Source organism: Dromiciops gliroides, chromosome 5, assembly GCF_019393635.1.
Source record: "Dromiciops gliroides isolate mDroGli1 chromosome 5, mDroGli1.pri, whole genome shotgun sequence".
NCBI classification, from domain to species: domain Eukaryota; kingdom Metazoa; phylum Chordata; class Mammalia; order Microbiotheria; family Microbiotheriidae; genus Dromiciops; species Dromiciops gliroides.
The window spans coordinates 141,451,389-141,469,958 of record NC_057865.1 but is presented as its reverse complement, the minus strand read 5'-3'; positions in this window follow the sequence as shown (position 1 = coordinate 141,469,958).

Sequence of the window (18,570 nt, the reverse complement as noted above, 5' to 3'; positions counted from 1 at the left end):
GTTATCTTTTACTAGTGATAAAATAGCATTCTCCCCTGAGAAAATATATTTCTATTTCAAAATAAGTAAAGGATTTTATTGTTATTTTGTTCTCTATATTTGGGAAATGAACAGGAAGAATTGTTTTGAGGTTTCTTAACATTTTCTTTTACATGTTACAGACTAATAGCTGCAGGTCCTTTGTTTTCTGCATGTATCTGAATTCTCAAAGAGAAAGCCTTATCTATATTAATTCATTTTGGTACTCTTATTTAGTTAAACGAGGGCAACAGTTATGGTGTTTAAATTATTGATATGCTATTATGTGTGTAGTATACTTTTCCCTTTGACCTAATAATATTTGCACATTTTTGATATTGACATTCATTTCCATAAATTACCCTTCTGTGAACATGCACATAATATAGTTTAATATATGTCTAGTATCTATTTATAGTATATATACTAGCATATATAAATATAGACTACATATATGTATAGCATATACTTAATATATAGTATATATTTAAATATAGCTATAAAATATACTATAAATATATTTAAATATTAAAATGAGGTGGGAAGGATAAAATTTATGATAACCTCCACTTTATAGCTGGCTACTGGTAATAACTGTCAGCCCTGGAAATCTCTAGAACTCATGTTACCAATTAATATGCTACTTCCAAAATAATTCTTACCTACAATCTTTTTTGATTTCTCTTTCCATTTCTCTACCAGCACCAATGCAGCAGGTGGATAAGTGATTACAAAGTGGTTGGCAGGAAGGCAGATGAGTTTTTAAGGGTGTAATATACCACACCACACCACACTCACAAGTTCCTATGGGTATCTGCCATATTTTCTGTGCTTCTTTCAGGCCCTCAGAACATCTGGCCATCAAATTCTCCTTGGTTTCACTTAGTTTGAGTGGTGCTTATGTTCTTCCATTACTTTAGGACAGTGGTTTTTAAACTTTTGTTTTAATAGTATAGTATTACTCTTTACCATGAAAAAGACTCGACCATATGTCCTTATTAATTCATGAGTAAATTTCATATGATTCATAGGGCAGAAACTCAACCAATAATACATAAGTTGAGAATCAACTTCTATATGCATCCTTTAAACAAATATGGCTAGAGATGCCTATCACAATAGCTCCTCCTATCTGTTCTTAAATTTTGTTTCCTTTAATGTTATTTTAAAAGCTATTAATCAAAAAAGCTATATTTAAAAGGTTTTAGTTATAATTGTAGAAATATATTAAATAGATTAATAGCAATCCAAGATTTACCTTCATATCCCATGATCGTCTCAATTCTTTTCATTATTCAACTGCTCTTCCAGGTAGAAGAAAAGCCCAGAAGTTTAATCTTCTGTTTTACCTAATATAGTAGATATAGCACTGGGCTTAGAGTCAGAAATACCCAAGTTTAAATCCTGTTTCAGACACTTACTAGCTGTGTGAACCTGGGGAAGTTGTGAGTATGATCTTGGGCAAGTTACTTAACCTCTCTTTGCCTCAGTTAATCAACTGTAAAATATGGATAATAATAGAAATTACCTTGCATGTTTGTAGTGAGAATCAGATGAGATAGTATTTACAAAGCTCTTAGCACAGTACCTGGCACATAGTAGGCACTATATAAACATCAGCTTTTATAATTATGATCATAGTGGTAGATCATTTTCTGTTGGTCTCTCAGAGGAAATACAAGTTGAGTAAGGAGGACAGCAATAGTAATGTGTAGTTGGTGGTGAATTTAGTAGAAATGTTAATTTTGTAAAAACAAATTAAATAAAATATCACTCAGTTTCTTACATGTAGTAATCTATGCCTGAAGATAGCTATAATATCAAGCACACGCATGTGTGTGTACATGCATATATAATACACAAACATATTTACATGCATATGCATGTAGATGTATGTGTATATGAATCTATGTCTGTGTATGTGTGCATATATGTACATACATACACACATACATTTTATCTTCATGTCAACCCTGGGAGATAGATTCTATAATTAATCCCATTTTACAAATGGGAAAACTGAGGCAGACAAAGGTTAAATTACTTGTCTGGTGTCAGATCGCTAATAAATTCTTATGACTAGATTTGGACACATAACTACCTCATCCTAGGTCCAATACTCTGTCCATTCTGCTATATTAATTCCAGAAAATGTATTTTTTTCTTATACATTATATAACTCTCCTATTAGAAACACTCATGGGTGCAGCTAGGTGGTGTAGTGGATAAATCAAGGACCCTGGATTCAGTAGGACCTGAGTTCAAATCCATCCTCAGACAGTTGACATTTACTAGCTGTGTGGCAAGTCACTTAACCTTCTTTGCCCAACAACAAAAAAAACCCCCAAAACAAAACAAAAACACTCAGAAAACAATTATGTAATACCTATTTGCCAAGCAGTTCTTAGAAAAAACAATCAACTTAATATAAAAAAGTATTATTCTGGTCAAACACACACACAAAAATTCTTTCAGATCCAGCCCAAGATTTGGACTGTCTATTCCATAGGGATGTTAACAAAGCCTCTTCCTGCTGTCACATGCATAAGTCACCATTTTATCTTTAATAAAACTTTAACAAAATAATTTTGCTTCTCCATCATTACTCCCATAGCAATAGTTTCCTACACAACTCAGAATTTAGATTTTCTGCAGTTTACAGGATGGTTTTGCTTCTAGTTGATTGTGGTGTTACTCCCAGATTTCACACTCACTTCCTCTTTTGTTTTTCAATATGTATTTACAATTCTGCTTCTTTCCCTTTAATACAATATACATCTGAGAGGATTTTCCCACATAGGACATAAACTAAATAGGTATCACAGCCCCCCTAAGACAGAGAGGTAGAAGGTATGGACTAGAGTAATCTTGGTGATGTGTCCTCAACTTTTCTTTTCACATTCAGATTCAATTTCCTGTTTACATTCCCTCATCTAGACTACTTCTCTCAATTATATACCTGCAACTGCTCCTTATACCTTCTTTTCTTATGGGGAGGGGGGATGCAAGAAAATGTTGAATAATGAAAGAGGAAAAAATGCACATATTTTCAAAATTGGAAAAGAGAAAGAATATGTGGCTTTATGGATTCCAGTGATGGTACAAATATATTTTGCCTGTTGACATTCCAGAGTACATAAGTATTTTACTTGTTGACATTAAATTTTGGGATTGCTGGTCACTGCTATAACTTTGAACTTCCACATTCTTGCCTATTAATAATGAAAGCACACAGACATAAATTAACATATAAAAAGATATACAGATAAATATAATTATATGAATAAACAAGCATAAAGAAATAAAATAAATTATATATATATGTATATTTAAAACCACCTATCTTTAAAGTACAGTTGTAAGGCAAAAATGCTGAGAATGGAGTGTAAGTTGATACAAAATCCTTGTATTCCCTGTACACAATTTGAATCAGAAAACCTGGAATCAAGGGATTAGGAACCTTCTGGCAAATTTGGCATCATTGTCCAGAATATTCTGACCTTGGATCTCATATATATTTGGCTCCTTGCCTTATTTTGATTGTTAGGGTATCACTACAAAAAGGAAGTCACTTGAATTTGTTGACAGGGGTTTTTACAAATTCGAAGACCATAAGGAACTTTTCATTGGAGTGGTCTGCTCCTTATTTCACAGATTAGTTTACTTGCTTTACCCAGGTTTTATTTTAAAGGGTTGGTACCTATAATGTAGCACAGCTAGGTGGTGCAGTGTATAGCATACTGGGCCTGAAGTCAGGAAGATTCATCTTCCTGAGTTCAAATCTGCCTTCGGATACTTAATAGTTGTGTGACCCTGAGCAAGTCACTTAAGCCTGGTTTCCTCAGTTTCCTCATCTGTAAAATTACCTAGAGAAGGAATTAATAAACTGCTCCAGTAGCCTTGCCAAGAGAACCCAAAATGGTATCACTAAGAGTTGTAAAGGACTTAAATGACTAAACAATTTACACTTGAAATTTGCATCTTATCTGTATTTCCCTATTAAAATAAGGGTCTTGTGGAGTTTTTGTTTTGTTTTGTTTTGTTTTTTGGTTTGCTTGCTTGTTTTAAATTTTGCTTTGCTTTACTTTTTTAGTTTTTATTTTGCTTTTCTATGGGCACCGGGAAGGATCTGAGGATGCAAATCTCTTTAGTTGAATTCCTTAGGGAGCAGCCAAAGATGAATTGTATACCTAGACCAGTCTTATAATGGCTGTGACTGGGGCAGATATATGGTGCAGTGGATAAAGCATTGGACTTGGATTCAGGGGGACCTGAGTTCAAATCCAGCCTCAAACATTTGACACTTACTAGCTCTGTGACCCTGGGCAAGTCACTTAACTCTCATTGACCCACAAAACCAACCAATCAAACAAACAAACAAGCAAAAACCCAAATAATGGCTGTGACTTATCTTAGATTGTGTCTTTGAGGCATTCTCTATCTCCACATTGGCATGAGACTTAAGTGAAAGCCAGGTTTATTACAAGAGAAATGAACATGAATAGGAACTAAGTGGCTCGAGTTTTTTCTTTTCCATTTTAAAAAATAATAAACATTTTTATTTATTGTTTTGAGTTCCAAATTTTATCCTTCCTTCCCTCCCCTCACTCCTCTCTGAGGCAATAAACAAACAGATATGGGTTATACATGTGCAATTATGTAAAGCATTACCATATTTATCATTTTGTAAAAGAAAACACATAAAAGAAAAAATTAAAGAAAGTGAGAAATAACATGCTTCAATATCAGTTCTTTGGAGGTGGATAGTATGTTTCATCATTAGTCCTTTGACATTGTCTTGGATCATTATATTGCTGAAAATGGTTAAGTCATTCAGAGCTCTTCATCAAACAACATTGCTGTCTATGTGAACAATGTTCTCTTGGTTTTTTCTCACTTCGCTATACATCAATTCATTCAAGTCTTTCCAGGCCTTTTGGAAATAACCCTGCTTGTCATTTTTTATAGCAAAATAATATTCCATTACAATCCTATACCACATCTTGTTTAGTCATTCTACAGTTGATGGGCATTCCTTTGATATCCAACTAATATTTTTCCAATCATTTAGATTTTACTTTATTTATAGTTCTAGTCATAAAGTTCTTGGATTTGTCTTAGCAGGTAGACTCCCAAGTTTTTCATATTGGCCACAGTTATTTTAAATGGAATTTCTCTTTCTCCCTGTTCTCACTAGACTTTGTTGGTAATATATGGAAATACTGATGATTCATGTTGGTTTATTCTGTATCTTGCAACTTGGCTAAAGTTGTTAATAATTTCAAATACATTTTAGTTGATTTTCTAGGATTTACTAAGTATAACATCATATCATCTTCAAAGAGTGATAGTTTTGTTTCCTCCTTACCTATTTTAATTACCTGTTTTAATTAATTAATTACCTATTTTAAACAAATGTGCATTTGTGTGTGTGTGTGTGTGTGTGTGAAAGAGGGAGACAGAGACACAGAGAGAAAAAGACAGAGAAAGAGAAACAGAGAAGTGAAGTAAAGTACTGCAAGTAGAAGATATAGAAAAATGCATGGAATTTGGCCACAGTATATCACATATGGGGCAAAGTGGGCTTATTCATAACTATGTTTTCTTTATTTTCTGAATGCCTTGCCAATTTTTCATTTTACCAACTCACTTAGAATGTGAACCTAGGCTTTCCCCTTCTCTTTTAGAGAGATTCTCTATGCAACCCTAAGTATAAATGGCTTGAAAAATTATCTCAATACTAATAACCAATCTACAAAAACACCAGGTCTGGGATAGAAAATAAATCAGCCAAAACAAAAGATTATAGAGAATTTCATGTAATGAGCTCTGAATATTGCAAATCTCTCCACCATATTGTTTTGTGGTTGTTAATAAGCCTGTGGATCTTAATCCAAATCCTTCTTTCTCTTTCCCTCTTGACTTTTTGTTATACTTTATGCTGTATCTACCAGTTAAGATTCAGGTTTTCAGACTCTGGATGCTAGCCTATTCATTCCCATTGGAGGTTGATCAGAAACCCTATGGGGCAGGGAGCATCTGGTTGACAATAGCTATAAATGGCTGAGTTCCCTAATATACCTAGTTACTGTGGAGACTAAGAGCAAATGGGAAAGTGAACAAAAAACAAACTGACAGATGCTGAATGGAAATGTTTTTTTAAGATTCTTTATTAAAACCTTGAGATTTGAAAAAAAAATTAAAGTTATGAATGGGTCTTCTTGGATCTTTGTTGTTTTCATCAAGACCAGCCATCACTGCAGATACATACCACGGAATATCATGTTAGCATAGTCCAAAACACAACTTAGGTTCTTTGGAGTTTGACTTTTCCTTAGTCTGGGTGAAATACACCATTTTACTTTTATCTCTGTCTCCTCCTTAATTGCCACAATTACCACATAAGCTATCATCATTCATTTGGGCATTACTAATTTCTGAATCAGGGGATCTGAAACAAAGGATCAGGTTGTTATAATGGCTTTGTAGTCAGAAGATATAAGTTCAAATTATGGTTCAACTATTTACATCATGTGTAGCCTTGGACAAGTCTCTGAATTTCATTTTTCTAAAATTTAAAAGAAGAGGTGAGACAGCATAATATAATTGGGTTGAGGACACTCCTTAGACTCAGTAATACCTGGACTTTAAATCCTACTCCTGATACCACCACAGGAAGTTATTTTAAACCCTCAGTGTCTGTAAGCAACTCTATAAAACCATAATTTAAAGATCACTTACAATCTATAACAATGGAGGGGGTATTCTAAAGAGATCATAAGTCTAGACCTCCAGATTTCAAAATAATATAGGGAATGAGAATAAAGTATCTCTTAGGTTCTTTCAAATTTTATGTTTTACGATCCTTATGAAGCATACTGAGGAATATGTCTTTGGTGAATTTCCAAGTTTTGTAATCTATATAAATCCAGAGATATAGTGAAGAAAACAATCCAACATTCAGAAAGAAAAGTGAGTGTTAGTAGAGACCATGGAAATTTACTGGCAGCTAGTTGGTGCAGTGTATAGTACTACTCTAGGCCTTGAGTCAAGAAGACTTGAGTTCAAAGGGCAATTCACTTAACCCTATTTGCCTCTGTTTGCTCATCTGTAAAATGAGCTGGAGAAGGAAATAACACACCACTCTAGTATCTTTGCTAGAAAACTTGAAATGGTTTAAGAAAGAGTCTGACATATCTGACATGACTGAACAATAAACAACAACAATGACCATTCACAAAAATTATGAGAATGCATAATGTGGCCAAAGGCTAGCCATCTTCTTCAAATGCCCCCATATAATTGCAAAGCAAAAAATAAAACAAAATAAAACCACCACCACTACCAACAAAACCAAAACCAAAAGCTACCAGTCAAAAAACTTTCTCTTTGGTCTAATGTGATCTCTCATTGAGTGTAATATAAACAAATCTTAGCCTTATTTCACTTCAAGTATTTGGGTCTTTTTAAGAAGCAAGGCAACCTTCTTGTCAACTTTGATATTTGCTTTCATTCCTGATGAATTTCTGAGGAGCTATGAAGGAAAAAAGAGACTAGTAAACTGCCAGTTCTATCTCACAAAAGCAGAAAGGTGGAAAAATCACTTGTCTGCTATTTTACATAATAAAAAAGTATAATTTTGTTTTTTTACCTTTTTTTGGTTTGACTAATGATAATTTAATTTATATGGATTCTTATAAAACACAAATGTTTCTTATTGTGATGCTACCTTTTGTCACATGTGGGCATGACATTATTCTGGTTCTTGACCTACCATTCCGATTTGGTTATAAGATTCTTGAGGGAAGGGGGCTGTGTTATTCACCTTTATTTATAACTAACAACAGATCCTACTTATGCACGTTTTGTGTTCTCAGGAAGCACTGGAGCAGGATTTGTGAATAATGGTTTTGATTCCCAGATCTGTTAATAACTAACCAAGTAGCTTTGGTCAAGGACAATAAATCTCTTATCACTTAGTTTCTTTAACTAAAAAATGACAACACTTCTTGAGTAGCTTCAATATTTCTTCTAAGATAAAATGCAAACTCCATAGCCTGGCATTTAATGCCCTTTACCTCCTCATTCCAGATTGGTTTTATATGCCCTTTTAAGCTCATTTTAAAGTATTCCTCTTCACATACTATGTGTTCTGTCCTAGCTATTCTTCAGATCTATTCTCCAAATTAAATATTACAATCCCTGCCTCTTTACCTTTAATAGGCTTCCCTGCCTTACATAATTGAAATGCACTCCTTCCTTTACATCTACTTTTTAGAACCCCTGGTTTCCTAAAAGTTCATCTTTTGATCCCTGTAGTTAATAATGTTCTATCACTTTTAATGAAATTCTCATATATGATATCAATATTGATATAGATATAGACAGATATATAGATATATACATTTACATACATATACACACATACACATATACATATATGTATTCACATACACATACACTTACATATACATACATACATATCTGTTTATTCCCCTTAAGAGAATGTAACCTTCTTGAGGGAAGGAACTGTTTTATCTCATGCTGGCTTTGTATGCCTAACCTCTAGCACATTTCATGGATGTAGTAATTGCTTAGTAAGTGGTTGTTGAATTAGGTTGGACTCTACTAGTTGATTGCTAAGGTTTCTTTCATTTAATAATCTAAATATTTCCTGTATTAATAAATTTTACTATATTTATTATATTAAAATTAATAAGACTAATATGAATGTATTTGTAAATACAACTAAGGTTGTTATATGCTACTTAGAGGCAACTTTGGTAAGAATAGAAAATTGATTGATTAATTGATCATGATTAAGTGTTTACTAATGTTTGGGAAAAGGAGAAATGAGAACTTGTTGGGATCAGTGAAGAGAAAAGTGAACACCCAATCAATGTTAGTGCACTGGAGCACAGAACTCCTAAGTTCTGCCAAGGATGGTGAGGCTGAAGGATCTCTTGAACTTGTAAGTTCTCTTCTTCAGTGCACTAATATGACTGTGTGTCTAAATTCACTTATATTTTAATGTGGTGAGCTCCTAAGAGCAAGAACTTCCTAGGTTGCCAAAGAAGGGGCAAACCAGACCAGGTTGGAAATGGAGCATGTTAAATCTCTGATGCAGAGAAGAATCAGATCAGGCCAGTAAGTGGTCTCTATTTCCAGTCTGTTAGAGATAGGGAGTATCAGTCTTTATATGAACAAATGAAGGAATTAATGAATTAATTACTATATACATGCAAACATACATGCAAAATGAAATGGAGTGGAAGATCTGTGATTAAAATAATTTGAATTACAATATGGTGGATGAAAGACAATGAGCTCTTGAACTCATGACAAGATTGCTCCAAAAACATCCAAATAATGCCATAGGACAATGCCTGGAGCAGCAAAACTCACAGAAGAATGTGCTGAAATCATCTCCCAATCAAGGAAAGCTTGGAAGGACAGAAGGAGGGAGCCACTGCACTGAGACAGGAGTGGAGCCCAACCCCACAGTCACCCTGACACAAATCCAGTCCCAGGAAGGCCTCATTGGAGGAGACCTCCAGAACCTCTGAATCAGGTAAAGTATCAGTGTCATCTAGAACTAAGCTCACAGTCTGCTGAGAGTGCTGAGACCTTGGCAGTGGGGAGACTACAGGAGTATATGCTGGTGCAGAGGCAGAACTTGGGTTTTTTACCCCTGCTGGGAACCAGGAGGTAGGCTTGAGTAGCAGGGGCCCAGGTGGGAGAGGGGCATAGGATTGTCAGAGCTGACAACCACAAAACACAAAGCTGGTTGATTAGCAAATTGTTCTGGGGTCATCTACAGAACTGGGAACAGGCCAGGTGAGTGAAGAACCTGATCCTCCTTAAATCATACCAACTGGGACTTCTGAAGTTTGGGATACTACAGCCTGGAAACAGTGCTCCATTTAAAGGAGGTAAAAGTCAAGTAAAAGAAAGGCAAGATGAACAGACAGAGAAAGATGAGGTCCATAGAAAGTTTCTTCAGTGACAAGGAAGATCGAGGTGCACCCTCAGGGGAAGATGTCAACATCAGGGCACCTATATCTAAACCTTCCAAGAAAAATATGAATTGGTCTCCAGCCACAGAGGTCCTCAAAAAGGACTTTGAAGATAGAGTTGGAGAGGTAGAGGAAAAAATGGAAAGAGAAATGAGGGTGATTCAGGAAAGACATGAGAAAAAAGTCAACAGCATGAAAAGCCAAATTGGCCAAATGGAAAAGGAGGTACAAAAGCTCTCTGATGAAAATAATTGCCTAAGAATTAGAATTAAATAAATGGAAGCCAGTGACTTTATGAGAAACCAAGACACAATAAAGCAAATCCAAATGAATAAAAAAATAGAGGGCAATGTGAAATATCTTCTTGGAAAAAACTGCTGACCTGGAAAATAGGTCCAGGAGAGATAATTTGAAAATTATCAGTCTACCTGAAAACCATGATCAAAGAAAGAGCTTCCAAGAAATTGTCAGGGAAAATTGACCTCATATTCTAGAAGCAGAAGGTAAGATAGACACTGAAAGAATCCACTGATCACCTCCAGAAAGAAATCCCAAAAGGAAAACTCCTAGGAATATTATAGCCAAATTCCAGAGTTCTCAGGTCAAGGAGGAAATATTGCAAGCTGCCAAAAAGAAAGAATTCAAGTACTGTGGAGCCCTAGTCAGCATAGCACAAGATCTAGCAGCTTCTACATTAAAGGACCAGAGGGCATGGAATATGATATTCCAGAGGGCAAAGGAATTGGAATTACAACCAAGAATAACCTACCCAGCAAAACTCATCATAATCTTTCAAATGAAAAAATGGGACTTTAATGAAAAAGAGGACTTTCAGGTATTCATTATGAAAAGACCTGAACTGAATGGCAAATTTGACTTTCAAATACAAGATCCTAGAGAAGCATACAAAATTGGAGTTTGGGGACATACCTGAGGTCATGCAATGGGTTACTGCCTTGGGCTAGGTTTTGGCTGGGATCCTCTTGGGTCCAGGGTAGATGCTTTGTCCATTGTGTCACCTAACTGCCCCATGATGACATCTTTAGGGTTAAATTGAAGGGTGAGGGCAACGCACTGGGGGAGGGGGAAGGGCAGAGGTAGCATGAGGTGAAATCCTACATGAAAGAAACAAGAAAAGAGCTTATGGAGTGGGGGAAGAGATAGGGGAGCAGCAGGGAAGTAAGTGAACTTTACACTCATCAAAAAAGGCTCAAATACCTTAAACTCATCAGAGTTGCCTCAAGGAGGGATTAACATACATATCAAACTGGGTGGAGTAATCTATTTAATCTGGGCAGTAAGTGATTTTATCACTCATCAGAATTGGCTCAAAGACCTCAATCTCATCAGAATTGGCTCAAGGAAGGAATAACATACACACTCAATTGGGTGGAGTAATCCCTCTAACCCTGCAGGAAAATAGGAGGGGAAGGGGATAAAGAGAGAGGGGCAAAAGAAGGAAGGCGAGATTGGGGGAGGGGACAGACAAAAGCAAATCCCTTCTGAAGAGGGATAGGATGAAAGTAGATGGATAATAGAATAAATATAATGGGGAAGGGAATAGGATGGAAGGGAAACAGTTAACAATAGTAATCATGAAAAAGAGAAAAGGGGGGAAAATGTACAAAAAATATTTATAGCAACTCTTGGTGGAGGCTAAGAATTGAGAATCAAGGGAATGTCCATCAATTGAGGAATGATGGGAAAAGCTGTGTTATATAATTATGATGGAATGGTATTTTGCTATAGGAAATGACAACCAGGATGAACCCAGAAAAACCTCTATAGACTCATAAACTAATGTATAGTGAAGTGAGCAGAACTGGGAGGACATTGTGCATAGTGACAGCAGTACTGTTCAATAAGCAATTGTGAATGACTTAACTACTCTCATCAGTGCAATTACCCAAGACAATCCCAAGGGACTGATGATAAATCATACTATCCACACTCATAGAAAGAACTGATAAAAAAGAGCACTTGTGGATTGTGCATATATAACTTGGTTGATGTCTTGTGGAAAGGGGAAGAAAGGGAAGGAGGGAAAAAAATTTGGAACTCTAAATCTTATGAAAATGAATGTTGAAAACTACCCTTACATGTAACTGGAAAAAAATAAAATAAATATTTGTTGCAAAAACAATAATTTGAATTGGGTCAAAAAGCTTTGAATAGAGTATGCAATAGGAGTAGTAGGAGAATGAACAGAAAGAAATTGATTGAGCTTTATTTGGCTGGATAAGGAGAGAGAAACGTTGGATGTAGAGGTTTCCAGCAAATTTTGGGAGTAGATGGATATAAAATTACACAATAGCTACAACTTTAGCCATTAGAGAATGTTGCAATGATTTAGGTAAACATATATCATATGTCTAAAAGACACCTTACGTAGTGTAAAAGGAACAGGACTGAGAGTGAGGAAGAGTTTGTTTCAAGTTCTTCTCATATATACTGGGTGAACTGTAACTCTGGGAAATATCCTTATTCTCTCCATCCCCAATAGGGCTCTCAAAAAAATCATGTCTGAAGGAGAGTTGATCATCTGTATGGATAAAGGTGACTTCCTCAATAGGAGGTACCCATTCCATTGAGATCACAAGTTTTAGCCATTTAGCTATCTTCCAACTGTGAAGTGTTTTTATTCTCTCTCTCTCTCTCTCTCTCTCTCTCTCTCTCTCTCTCTCTCTCTCTCTCTCTCTCTCTCTCTGTCTTTCTCTTTGTGTCTCTGTCTCTTTATCTATCTGTCTCTATATCTCTCTCCTTCCCCAAGTATATTTATTTCTTCCCAAACTATATTCCCTTCCCTTCCCTTCCCTTCCCATCACTTTCTTCTAGGGTATCACTTAGTGGCTAGAATAGTTTTTGAAATCTTCTAATGTCCATTAATTTACCTCCCTGATTGTAGCTGACACTTAAATACCCAAGTTCTATTTGAAGAGAGAAAAATGAGATGTTACATTTACATTTTTAAATGCTATTGGCAGTTGTAATTTTCCCCTGAGAAACCCCTCCCCCTTCGCTGCCTTGATGTTGAATTATTAATATGGAGTATTGACTCAAATTTCATTCAGAGCATAAAGTTACTACTAAATGAGTTTAACATTCAGACCAAGAAAAGCAGCTTAATGAGAGCTAATTGATGCCCCAAACAATAACAAGCCTGTCTTGATAAATAGCTTCATATATTTGAAGGATCTTACAAATATAAACTAATTAGCCATTCTCTGTACAATGTTCAGTTTTAAATGATGACTACATATACAAGGTTAATTTCAGCCAAGGAAGCCATCCTCTTCTGCATTATGGTTGGATGATTTCTTTGTGGAGAAAGAGGGGATATCTAGAGGAAATACTTTCAGATCCATGTATACTTTTAACAGTGAATTATTAAAATTAATAATTTGCTTACATGCCATATGATCATAGGTCTGGCATTGGGAGGGACCCCAAAGGTCATCTAATATAAATCTCTCATTTTACAAATGAGAAAACTGAAGTCTGGGCATATGAATTGGCATCTGAGGTCACAGAGATAAATGCCAGAATTTCCAGCCAAATAAAATTCAGTTCTATTCAGCTAAAATAAATTAATTGACTACTTTATGTATAGCCATTGACTTAAATTTGCTTCTGTTTTAACGCAACCAACACACTAAATTTATTCTGATATTCCAAGGCTAAATACCTTATATGGACAATGAGCATGAACATATAGAGGGTCACAAGACAATTTTAGGGGAAAGTTCTATTATCCTAGATTCCAGGCCAACTCTGTCTAAACAAGGACAGAGTAATGTTAACTTCAAAAAAGGCATGACACATTGGTTTACTATGATTGAGTTCTGGGTAACATTTATGGGCAGAAATTCTACTGCTACTGTATTTACTTGTAGGTGCTTCTGACTTCCCAATTATGAGAAGAAAATAGGAGATATTTTCCTCTCTGAATAATTTAACCTTAGCAAGGTGCCCCTACCAAAAGCAATAATTTTGAATCTCAGAAGGCTTCACAAAGCCTTATATGAAGATGGAATAGTTAGAATTTGAATTCTTTCTCTCTTTGTCGCTGTCTCTGTCAACTGCCTGTCTCTGACTCTTTCTTTCCCTTTCTCCCTCTCTTATCACTTCTTCTGATCTTTTCCCCCATGTATATCATCAGAAAGAATGGTTATTTCATGAGTAAACCCTATGTAATATATGTGCCATACAGAGCTTTATATAAATAAAGAAAAACATGCTTTCGAAATAGTATTATAAATAGGCATTTTTTTTTCTGTTGGCTTACATTCTGGTGTGCTGGGGAAATGCTGAAGTGTAAGGCAGAAAGAATTATGTTTAAATATTCAAATCCTACCTTTCTCACTTGTTAGTAGTGTCACATAAATTCTCTGAAATTCAATTTCTATAATTTTAAAATGAGAATAATACATGCACAATCTACTTTTTAGGCTTTCTCTGAGACTCAGATGAGAGAATGCATGTGTGTTTTGCAAACTTTTAAGCAATATGAAAATATCATCTGTTGTCATTATTTATGGAGATAGTATATTTTGTGTATGTGTGTACATGTATGTTATGTGTAATTGAGTAAAAGTTAAGGGAGTGTTGAGGCATTCTTTTAGGTTATAGCTGACAGCAGGAAATTGTTCCTTTTTTCCCTTTTTCTGGAGGAATAAATGTGCATCTTGCTAGGTGATAGAGTGGATAAAGTATTATCCTGGAGTCAGGAAGATCTGATACCTGAGTTCAAATTCAGCTTCAGATTTTCTAGCTGTGCTACCCTGGACACATCACTTCATCTTTTTCTACATAGGTCTTTAATTGTCAAATTGTAATAATACCAGCACCAATTTCATAGGATTGTTGTGAGGATCAAATGACATAACTCTTATGAAGTGTTTAGCACATTACCTGACACATAATAGACACTTAATAAATATTTGTCTCCATCCCTTCCTACCCACCCCCCCCATCCTCTTGAAAATAGGGCTCCATTGTTATAATGCAAGGATAAATACTAGTGAACTAAAATAATGCTAGCAATTTACCTCCAGAAACTTAAAATCTTTGAATTTCTTCTTGTAGTGAAAGTATAGTTGCTTTACATTTATATATTTGTCAATATGTTATTGTTTCAATGTTTCCTTCATTACAATTACAATCCACTTAACCTATAATCAATGATGTCATCAATGTGAATACTCTCTCCAGTGATATAGCATATCCCTGTCTCCTCATCCTGTATGACACTTTTCCATATCTTCCCCATAAAACTTCCATAGGCAGTCAGCTGAACTTGTGGGGATCTTTCTCTAAATCTCTTGTTACTTGTATAAGTATACCAATGGAGGCACAGAATGAAAACAAATCAATATAAATTGCTACATATAGCTCTCCATTAGTTATTCTGGCTCTTGCCATGTGGCCTCATCACTTTCTTTTTTCTATTCATACATCTCTCTGGTGATGTAGTTTACTTTCCCTATTTGTCTTTTCACTTCCCTATTAGAATGTAAACTCTTTGAGGGTTGAGATTGTCTTACATTTATATTTGTATCCCCAACAAATCATAATTCCTAGAACATTTTAAGTCCTTAATAAGATTTCTTTTCATTAATTCTTAAACACAATTAATTTCATTAATTCTTTTCCCACAAATTCTTTGTTAGAATTGTGCCAGTAATACACTAGTTTATACCCATCATGTACCTCTGTTTTGATTTATACATGATCTTCTTTTGCTCTTTGGGTACCTGGTCTTGTGAGAAATAATACTTCCAATCATAAAAGCTTTCAGAGTTCACTTCTTTCAGAACATTATAACTCTCCAGCTTACCTACTCAATCATTCCCTTGTCTTACCTTTCACCCTAAAACATCAAGAAAGAGAATCAGGGAGGCAAGGATCTTTGCTATTCTTTTCACATTACTGTCAGATTATTTTTTCAAAAGCATATCTCTAATCATATCACTCCATTGCTCAAACTTCTTTAATGGCTTCCTCTTTGCATATCAAATAAAATATGAAATCATTAGCCTGCCATTCAAGGCACTTCACAATCTGGATCCAACCTACTTTTTCTAGCTTTACCTAATATTATTCTTCCTCAGACCCCCTTTTCTTCAACTAATTTGGACTACTTATTTTCCCACAGTCCTATTACTTTTTCCTTCTCAATTCCTCTAATTAAATGTTGCCCATGTCCAGGATGATAATTTCTCTACTTACAAATGCAAAAAATCTTACTTCTCATTCAAATCTTAGATAATTTGACACCTTCTCCATGAATCCTTCACTGACCTGCTTTGCTAGAAGTTTTCTCTCATTTAATTTTCATTTTATTCTTCTTAGGCACTTAAAGTCCATTAATTTCTATATATGTATTTGCTACCCAAAGTGCAAGCTTTTTTAATACAGAGATCACATTTTATAATTTTTTTGCATCAACTCCTTAAGTACTTAGTGTTGATTGAATGAAAGTTTAATGTTGCTAATGTAGTTCTTTCTATGCTAGCTAAAGATCATAAAGATCATATAGTTGAAACTTAGAGGGTGCTGGAAACACTTGTACTTATTCAGGAATTTGAAAAATAAAATTGAGTTAATTATCCAGTTAGCAGTTCTCCTTGCTAATGTCTACGGTTTTTTTTTTTTTTTTTTGTGATCATGGACCTCAAGTAATTCAATTATTCATAGGTTGTCCCTCCTGGATCTAGTTTTCTAGGTCTGTTGTTTTTCTGAAGAGGTATTTTATGTTTTATTCTACTTTAAATTTTTTTTGATTCTGCTTTACTTCCTCATGTTATCTTGAGTCATTAGCTTACATGTCACCAATTCTAATGTTTTTTGTTTGTTTGTTTTGTTTTGTTTTTGCAGGGCAATGAGGGTTAAGTGACTTGCCCAAGATCACACCACTAGTAAGTGTCAAGTGCCTGAGCCCGGATTTGAACTCAGGTCCTCCTGAATCCAGGGCCAGTGCTCTATATACTGCACCACCTAGCTGCCCCCCAATTCTAATTCTTAAGGAATATTTTCCCCAGTCAGTTTTTGTACCTTCTTTTCCATTTGGCCAACTGCATTTTTAATGCAGTAAATTTTTGTCATTCTTTTTCCATGATATTGACTCTTTCTTACATAACTTTCTTTTCTTTTCCCAATTTTTCTTCTGTCTCTCTCATTTGTTTTATAAAATCCTTTTTGAGCTCTTCCAAGTGGAATTTTTGGTCTCAGGGCCAATTCTTTCCCTTTAAGGCTTCACATAAAGGCATTTTATCATTATTGTCCTGCTCTGAGTTTATGTTTTGACCCTGTCACCAGTCATTGTAAATGGTAAGGGTTCTTTTTTGTTTCTTATTAATATTTTGGCCTCTTTTGTACCTTTTAAGGTTGAGTTCTGCTGCTGGGGTACAGTGTGTACTATCCCAAGCTTCTTTTGTTGGGGGCCAGGGCCCAGATCACCAGCTTTCTGCTCTGAGGCATCAGCAGCTTCCAGCTTGCTCACTGCACTGGAGTGTCCCAGCCTACTTGGGTCTGTTGGGTAGCAAATACCCCAGGTGGAAGCTTGCCTTATGCTTTGGGTCTGGAGGCCTCATAACTGTCCTACTGTGTCACTAGCTCACTGGGCTAGGACTGTAGTTCCTTAGGTGCTGATCTGTGCTTTGACTAAGAGCCTTTTGCTGGCTTGCCCAGATGCCCTCTGCACAGAGCTGTGCTCCCCTTTTACTCAGATGAAACAGACCCTTCCTGAAGATCTTCTAGGCTATTTTAACTCTGAAGATTGTTTCACTCCATTTTTGTTTTTTATTTTTTGCAGGTTTGTAGCTGCAAAATCTGTTTAGAGGCTTAATTTAATGTTCTTTCTGAGAGAAATTTGGGAGAGCTCAGAAAGCTTCCTGTTTTCATCTTGGCTTTGTCTTCAATTCTATTGCCAGTTGTGATTCTGGCCATAGGTATATCTATTTCAACACTTTTAGTTATATCATCTGGTTTTTAAGTCAATCTTCCTGTTAATTCAGTCAAACCAGTTGCTAAAAAAAAATGAAAACAAATGTGGTCACAAAGAAATAAATATGTCTGAACAACAACAATGCATGATTCATTTATGCTTCACAGCTTTCCCAGACCGCAGGGAGTCTTTGCCCCTGAATTAATAGTTTAATTCCAGTGAAGGAAATGAGGTTGGAACACATGGAAAGCAATTGAAGCTTGAAGTTGGACAACCTCTCTTGACATCTCTTGACATGATTGGAAATATTTTTTAAAAAAAGATTTAACACTAATATAATCAAAGTATCCACAACATACATTCCTAATCCCCCCAACTGAGTAGCATCTGATAAAATTCTTAGCTCTCTTAAATATTTCATAATTCTAAACTGACCCTTCATAGTTTGCAAGTAAGGATAACTGTTAGATATGAAGAAGTCAATGAATGCTGCTTGATCCTCATGCACTGGACTGTCAGGTAATAGATGTAGCTTGGAGAGTCTTTTCCCCATTTATTATTTATCAAAGAGGATTTAAAAATATATCTCAG